We start from the raw sequence: 8,515 nt of genomic DNA on the forward strand, positions 1-8,515 counted from the left end.
GGCTGGCTCCGGCCTCCAGCCGCGGCCCCTCCCGTCCGCCAGGCCCCCGGCCGCCGCCCGGGACTCGCCGACGGCCGGGCAGCGGCCCCCGAGGCGCGGCCAGCCCGCCCCCCGACTCGCGTCCGGTACTCACCCGCGGCCCGGCGCCTCCTCCACCTCCTCCTCCTCCCTCCTCTCGGCCGCGGCTCGGGCTCGGGCTCTGCACGGCGGCGGCTGTGGCAGCGGCCTCGGGAGCGGCGGTGGCGGCGCCTCCGGAACGCGCACGCACGCAGCACGCAAGCCCCGCCTCCCCCGCCCCGGGACCCGCCTCACCGGCCGCGTCCGGAATCTATTTAAAGCGAACGCTCTTCAAAGGCTGGGGACTGCAGAGGAATAGTGTGCAGGCAGGAATTGGGGCCTCGCCTTTGTGCAGGTGGTTAAGACTAAAATTGAAATGAGTTGGGACAAAAAAAAAAAAATCAGACGGAAGAGAATCTTGAGGGGATGCAATCATTTGACAGTTACTTGTTGAGTGCCTAATAGGTGTTTGATGCTGTTCTAAGGCATGTACAGGGAAGTTCACTTTCTAGAGCTTTAATACTAGTGACCTCGGAAAGGGAACAGGAACTACAGAAAAAAAAAAAATGTACCAAAATTCTCAGATCACCAGGGAGAGCTTTGCACACATTTCGTTCGTGCTATAAAGAAACAAGCCTAGCAAATCCAGGGGCTGGGTGAGAGAAACAATCCTCCAGGACTTAACGCAGAGGTGGGATGTATCACGAATGGCAAAAGGCACGTGGAAGGATGGTTGAGCAGAGTCTATAACCAAAGAGCAGAGTAGTGAGACTCCAAGATACGTACAAATGGCCAGACCCTGTGGAGCCTGTGGGTCATTGTAAAGGCAACAGGAAGCCCCGAGGAGAGGGTGGACCCAGAAATAACTACATCCAGTTCACATTTTTTTGAAGGTTAGTATTAAGCAGGGTGCGGTTGCTCACTCCTGTAATCCAGCGTTTTGAAGACTGGAGCAGGAGGATTGCCTCAAGTTTGAGGTTAGCCTGGACTACAGAGTGAATTTCAGGAACATTAGGAACTGGAGTGAGTCTTGTGTGAAATACATAATAGAGGCACAAATGCCCACAGGGGTAGTCTAGTAGGTGGCTGTTCTTGTGAGTTTGGACAAGAGTGGCAGCCAAGTGCAAGGTGGGAAATGGTTATCTTGGATTTTGTTTATTTTAGGTTTATTAAATCCATTTTGTTTGTGCTGGTTTGGAGTTGAGGAGGCAGAGGGCAGAACAAAAAAGATTACGAATGATTCTTAGATTCAGGGCCTGCTTGGCTGGTGTCATTTCATGAGAGAGAAGAGCAAAACTGGCCCAGGGTAAGAGCAAAATTGGCCCTGGAGAAATCAGGATTTCTGTTGTAGGGGCTGGAGAAAAGCTCCCTGGTGCTGAGCACTTGTTTCTCTTGCATAAGGGTTGGGTTCCCAGCACCTACACAACTGTTAATAACAAGCTGTAACTCTAGCTCCAGGGGATCTGAAGCTCTCCTCTGACCTTCCTGGGTCCTGCATGCTTGTGGTGCACACATGTAGGTGTAGGCAAAACACCCATATACATACAATAAAATAATTTTTGAAAAAGACTTCTATTTTGCTTGTTTGCCATCCACGTGGAGGAATTGAATTAATAGGGGGAGGTAAGAATCTGGAAATATAAATTTGAGATCCGTCAGGATGTGGATAATTTGACCCTCGGGTCTACCCACATACACTCACTTAGGGACGGGGAGTAGCAAGAAGACAGGACCAAGAGAAACTACAGAAATAGAGCTTAAAGATGAGCAGAGCTGACAGTCAGGTTAGGGAAGGAAGGAAGCTGTTAGGGAGTTGTTTTAGGAAAGAGGGACTGGTCAGTGCCTTGGCCTCACTGAGTCTCAGTCTCCACCCCCATGTCCCGTTGTCCCCATCCTCACCATCCTGATTGGCACATGCCAGACAAGCTCCACCACTGAGCACATCTCCAGCCAAGAGTTGAGAATTTAACCACTAAGTTTGGCCCGATGAAGGTTGCTGAGGAGCTTAATGAAACCCCTTTCAGTGTTATCATATGGCGAAATGTCTGATTAGGGTGTGCTGAGAGAATGAGAGGTGAGGAAAACAGCTCTTGAGGAGCTGCTGAGCCTAGCAACTGAGAAATGGGCGACAGTGGGAAGGATATCAGGACCCAAGAAGGGTGTTTTAAAGATACTTCCCCACAGTATTAGGATGGTCCTTTAGAAAGGTAAAGTTACCATGTAGAGATAAGAAGAGACAGCTAGATAAGCTATAGGAACCCCGAAGCAATGAGCCCTGGCACAGTGCTGAAGGAATTGGCCTTGAACCAGCGCACACACTCACGCAAGCATGCACGGTCTACCCATTCCTTGTGTATATTTTCCCCTGTTTATACAAAGTGCGCTATGTGTTGCCTGCCGATGGATGGATAGGTGGATGAGATCAGATCTGGCCTGGGTGTGTGTGTGTGTGTGTGTGTGTGTGTGTGTGTGTGTGTTTTTTCTTTTTTTAAACTCTTTCTTAAGTTGGTGGTCATATAGGTAGCTTGAGAACCCTCAGCAAGGCGCCCTCCATTGCTTGGAGTTTTGCTGATGAAAGTCAATGAGAGAGAGGTGAGAGGCAGGTGTGAGTGGCTGGTAGACTCTGGAACTTGTGAAAGAAAAGAGGCCAAGTAAAAAAGCAGTGACACCCCTCCCCCAGCCCCGTGGGAAGGAATATTTTCAGAGGAAGCGATTAAATAAGCGAGGGTGAGGGGACTTTCCAAGGATCAAGCAGATGAAAGTGAGGCAATCAGGAGAGGAAGTGTGAAGTGTCTATGAAGATAAGAGGGTTCATACTGGCAGAAAAGCTGCAGAAACAGCCCTTTGGGCTCCAGCCAGCCCTTGTCACAGCGTGTGTAAGTCACTGATCTGGTATGGCTGAGGAATGGACCTCATACTCCTAAGCAGCTGGAGCGCCACAATCCTGAGAGATAGTGAGCACAGGAAGGAATGAGCCGCTTAGATACCACTGGAGCCCCTGTACAAAGCTTTAGAAGACTCCCCGAACATTCTGTGTTCCTTACCCCTGAGCGCATAATCATGTATGGAGGAACTTTAATGTCCCTAGACTTTGATAGATTTGAGGTATCTGTAAGGTCCTCCCATCTTCCTGTTTGCTAGTCATGCCATCTTTCTCAGTCGCCAAGCCTGGCCAGGCCTTGGTCTCCTTTAACCTCTTTATGCCAGTCTCCACCTGCACTGTCCAATAGAACGTTCTGCTGAGGTGGAAATGACTCTTCTGCCTTGGTGGCAATATTATTTCTATTTATTATTAGCCTTTGTTTTGTTTTGATTTGTAGCTCTGGCAGGCTTGCTACTTACTGTATAGTCCAGGCTAGTCCCAAACTTAGGACAGACCTCCGGCCTCACCCTCCCAAGTGCTGGGATTATAGTCTTGGGTCTTCACTCCTGACCTACCACTGTTCTCTATCTGCATAATCCACAAGTGGCTATTAAATACTTAAAATGTGGCCATGTGAGTGAGGGGCTGTATTTTAAATGCGATTTAAATTTAATTAGTTTTATATTTAGATAGCTGCATATGGCTAGAGGCTTCCATATTGCTCAGCCCAGAATAGATACTTTCTATCCCATAGCACTCCCATCTGCCAGCTGTCTCTAGCTCCATCGACATCACCCTTGATTGGGTATTGATCACCTCTAGTCCAGACCCTTGCTGCATGTTCTCTACTCTTGGTCTCCTGCTTAGTTGTTTTTCTTTCAATCTGTCTTCTGTTCTTACAGAAATATTCTCCTAAGCAATAGTTAAATCATGATCCACATCCCATTTTAGAAGTTTTCATCAGCTCAACGCCAAATTAGGTACGAACTACTCCAGGTCAAGTCTCTTCAGCTCTTTTCCCGACCTTACTAGTACAGGCGTTGTAAACTGTTTGCTATAATTCCTCCTAACTTTTCAACTGCCTCTCTGCCTGTTACAGGTAACTCCCATCCCTGTTACCAGCCCCAAATCTGTCTCATACTTCAGCTCCTACCTGGAGGACTTTTCATACCTTGGAAGTCCCACATTTTCAGTTTGTTTCTCACCTAAGGCGTATGTAAGCTGTCTTCGGGTATATTTTACATTTCCCTTTTCTTTCTTGCTTGCTGTTAAAATCACTCCTTTCAGCAAAGTTAGTACTCACTGCAGTGTGAGCACTAAAGGAATGAGCTGTTCCTCACACAGCCGTTCAGTGAGTTGCACGCTTTCCTGAAGCCTGAAGAATAATTGCGTCCCATCTACCTCTCACAATAACACCAGTACTCTTAGGGAGAATGTCTTTAAACCCTAAGCAAATTTGGCAGTATGAAATTATTTCTTTTCACATTATTACTGGCTGAGAAGACCTTCCAAATGTTTCCCAAACTTAGCATACTTTTACAATGCAATTATAGTTTGCAGTCCTAGATAGCGTGATTATGCTGAGACCTGGCAGGACCTACCATAGCTATGTCCAGGACCAATTTATGGAAACGGCCTTTAAGAAGCATCGAGACTGTGCTACAAATCAATAGGAAGAGCCTTTCATCTTTTGAGTGTTTACAGAATGTATTTTTATAGCTTGAACTATCAGAAATACATCACCCAAGAGTAGCATTGCTTATGTTCAGCAATATTTCATCCACTTTTCCCAGTACTATGTTGGGTTTTAAACAATTTAAACAAGTAGGCATAATACTTTTCTAAGTAAATTGCTCTGGGTGTGACACATACCAGGTGAGTACACACCAGTGATATGCCCTCAGCTCAAGGCTAATATTTTATACACAAAATGTTCTTCACCTCATACACACTCATTCAACAAACCTAAACTAAGGTGCACCGCCTGCTAGGGACATATGCTTGTTGCCAGAAATACAAAGGTGTGGTCCCTGTGCTCAAAAATTATAACCTGGCATTGTTAGGCTGTAAATAATTTAATCCTACCAATAACAATATTATAGAGAGAGTAGTAGGTTCATTTTGCAGAGGGCAAAATTTGTTTGTTCAGAGGGCTTGAATGAATTGCCAAAATGTGCAGAGTTATTTTTTTTTTTAAAGGCCTAAAGCTTAAACTATGAAAACCTTGGTTGACTAAAAAGTTAAGTTCACTTGATCTAGTTTGTCCGTTTCTGTTTTCTCAATACCTATTCAAGGAGCGGGAGAGATAACTCCTCAGTTTATGGCACTTGTTGTTCTTGTAGAGAAGCCGGGTTTGGTCCTCAGCACCCAAATGGCAGCTCTCAACCATCTGTAATTCCAGCTCCAAGGAATCTGAATCTTCCGTTCTCCGTGTGCACCAGGCACACACGTGATATCCATACACACATGAAGGCAAAACACTTGTGCACATAGAATTAAATAATCTAATTTTAAAAATTCAAGGTCGTATATACATATGTGGAGAAAAATGAGGAGACTATAAACCAGCTAATTCACTAGTCAAGAGTCTATTTTCATTATGTGATACAGTAGTAACCTTATCTATATTAGTTCCCTTAAAATGTGCTCTGTAGATTGTTACTCATCCACAAACTGTTTATTTTGTGGAAAAAAAAAAATAAGTAAGCATCTAAAATCTTTTCCAGCAATGTGACACTGCCGCGCGATTCAAGCCAGTGATCCGTGGGCTTCTGTGACTGAACCGGGGCACAAACCAGTTCAGGTGTTGTTCAGCTCAAGTGGTGAGTCACAGGCGGCAAGCACTGTATACTCGTCACACTGTCTAATTTAGTCCTGCCCGGGCCATTACCACCCACCTGCTCCTCCCCCTGGAGAATGTTTCATGCCTTTGAAGTAAAACTTCGCAACACACTGGGTTTTTAAAAACTGCCTCTACACCGCAGACTCTGTCGCTCCCGATCTTCTGCTGTGGAGGTTTTGCTGAGCAGTGGTGACCAAGTGCCTGGTTCCTAGAGGGCGTTGGCACAGGTTTAAACGCAGCGCCACCGGCCAGCTGTGTGGCCTGGAGCAAACCACTTATCCTCACGAGACCTCAGCATTCTTACCTATAACATGTGCAAGAAAAGTACAAGATTTCACAGTAAAAACTGAGATCTGCAGAGCACTCTTTGATTTAAAAAAAAAAAAAAACTAAGAGAAACGTTTTGTTTTGTTGTTGTTATTGTTGTTTTGATATAGTGTCTCTCTGTCATGTCGACCTGCCTGGCCTCAGACACCTGAGTACTGGGATTAAAGGTGTGTGTCACCACATCTGGCTTAAAAACTGAAAGAAATATAGAAAGTGCTGTTCATAGAAAATTACATACAATTACAAAATGTCATTTTTCTGTCATAATGCACATTACCATTGCTATTTTATTCCGATGTCATAAAAATTCATGTTTCTTGAAATAAAAATTTTTTTAGATCTTTACTATAAAGGTAATTCTGTAACTATCCAGGCTGTGTATAGACAGACTCTTTTCAGTCACCCACATTACTTTTCACGTAAACTTTATTGTAAAAAGCTTGCAAATAAACATACACACATACACACATTGAAACTAACCAGACCCAGAACTGTACATTAAGACGTTTAGTATCCACCAATTAAGACTTTTGTATGCACCATTATTCACAGACAATAAAGATCAATTAATCCCACAGTCCTGTGTGTTTGCTTGTTTTAAATATATTGTGTGTGATATCGAAGAGCAATGCATTTGGCTTCAATGTGGCTGTTGATAGCAGATTCTGAAGCTGAGTGTGGTGTCGTACCCTTATAATCTCAGAGATTAGACAAGAGAACAAGCAGTTCTAAAACATCCTCAACCACATACGAGTTTGCAGCTAGTCTGGGCTCCATGAAACTTGGTCTCAAAATAATATAAAACAAAATAGAACCGTAGCATTAGCAGTCAGAAGCTTTGTTGTGTAGGCTTTTGTGTGAAATGGACCTAAATAAATAATATCAGTTTCTGTTTCTTCAGCTGCATTACCTGGGTGATGCAAGCAGGCAGGCAGGCACACAATGTGCCTTGACTGATAGGTACACATGGACCAGTCAGAGTCCTTTGTTGGAGTGGTTGGGCAAAACTTGTGCTGAATCCCCAGCACTGAAAAATAAAATGTTGCTTGTTGGTGGCATATATTTTGCCTATTGGTATGCCTTCTACAACAGACCTTTATGTCCAAGATCCCTTTCTGCTGAGCTTCAGCCTATCCAGTCATTTGCACTTTCTCCAGTGAACCTGGTTACCTGGGAGGAAGCAGCCATGGAGTTCTGAGCTCCTAGAAGGAGTCAAAGATTCTTCTGACATGCAGGTTAGCTAGTGGTAAGTGCCAGCAGGCAAAATACAGCTGGCCACTGCAGAGACAGTCCAAATGCAGACAGTGGGGCAGAATGTGCCAGGAGTAAGCAAAGCCTTTCTTATCAGGAGAGACAAGCTTGCATTATCAGGGAACAGACAGTCACCGGGCCAACTCAGCCCCCATAAATGGAGGGAAAAGGAATCCAAAAAGGTTTGCTTAGGTTCACGGAGACACCTAGCATTGTTTATTCTGTAGCAAAATTCAAGCACATGTGAACTACAAACAGACAATCCCAATCAGAGGAGCTTATCATGGGAAGTTACAGAAGACTGTGAGTAAGGTTGATAGATTAACAAAGAGAAAATGTAAGATGCCTGGTTAAGTTTCCATTTATAAGAAATGAATACGCTTTTAGCATAAATATAGTTACTACTAATGTATTTGTACTAGTAAGCACTATTTAAAACTTCCTTAAAATGTGAAATTCAGTTGTAATTGGGTGTTTTGTCTGGCTATCTGAGGGGTGGTTAACTATGTATCGTCTGGGCTGTGAGTGCAAATTCTGCCACTTTATTAGCTGAGTGACCTTGAACAAATTATTTAATCTTTTTGGGCTTCAGTTTCTCTGCGTATAAGTTATGGATACAATTTATCTTACAGGGCTGTTAATAAGACTAAATAATAACTGTATTAGAATGGGAGCAGATGCATAATAAATGCCCAAACATATTAGCTTTTTAAATAGAAAATATGAATGTTTCAGTGTAACACTGCCTTTTTTTAACTTGGCTTTATATATCACATACCTTTTCGGAGATCTGAGTGGTGGCTTTCCTCCCCTCTTGTGCTTTATGTAGTGTTTTTAATTGAACTAGCATGATTTTTTTACTCACTATCAATATCCAGAAGGAACAAACACACAACCAAATCTAATAATATCTAGGCTTCCTATTCCTCCCCTTTATGCTGAACTCAGTCTTAAAGATACCCTGAACTTCAAGTTTTTGGTGAGAGATTTGGTTAAATATTTGCAAAATATTCCATATGTGTTCACTAGATCAAAGTCTCAAGCCAGAAGGTGAGGGACATAGCTTCATAGTACAATGCTTGCTTGTCATCATATGTGAGACCATAGGTTTCACTCCTAGAACAGGAAGGAAGGAAGGAAGGAAGGAAGGAAGGAAGGAAGGAAGGAAGGAAGGA

The 8,515-nt window shown here is 43.9% G+C and overlaps 1 protein-coding gene across 1 annotated transcript in view; it reads right to left on the minus strand.

Annotated features, from left to right (window-relative positions):
- The window catches only part of Rap1a (RAP1A, member of RAS oncogene family), an 89,404-nt gene extending 89,157 nt beyond the window's left edge, over nt 1-247 (minus strand). The window contains exon 1 of the mRNA XM_055628957.1: nt 134-247. The gene's annotated coding sequence lies outside the window, so the exon portion shown is untranslated. The remainder of the gene's footprint in view (nt 1-133) is intronic.
- Between the last annotated feature and the right edge of the window lie 8,268 nt (nt 248-8,515).

Source organism: Psammomys obesus, unplaced genomic scaffold (assembly GCF_907164565.1).
Source record: "Psammomys obesus unplaced genomic scaffold, mPsaObe1.curated_primary_1811, whole genome shotgun sequence".
Classification (NCBI taxonomy): domain Eukaryota; kingdom Metazoa; phylum Chordata; class Mammalia; order Rodentia; family Muridae; genus Psammomys; species Psammomys obesus.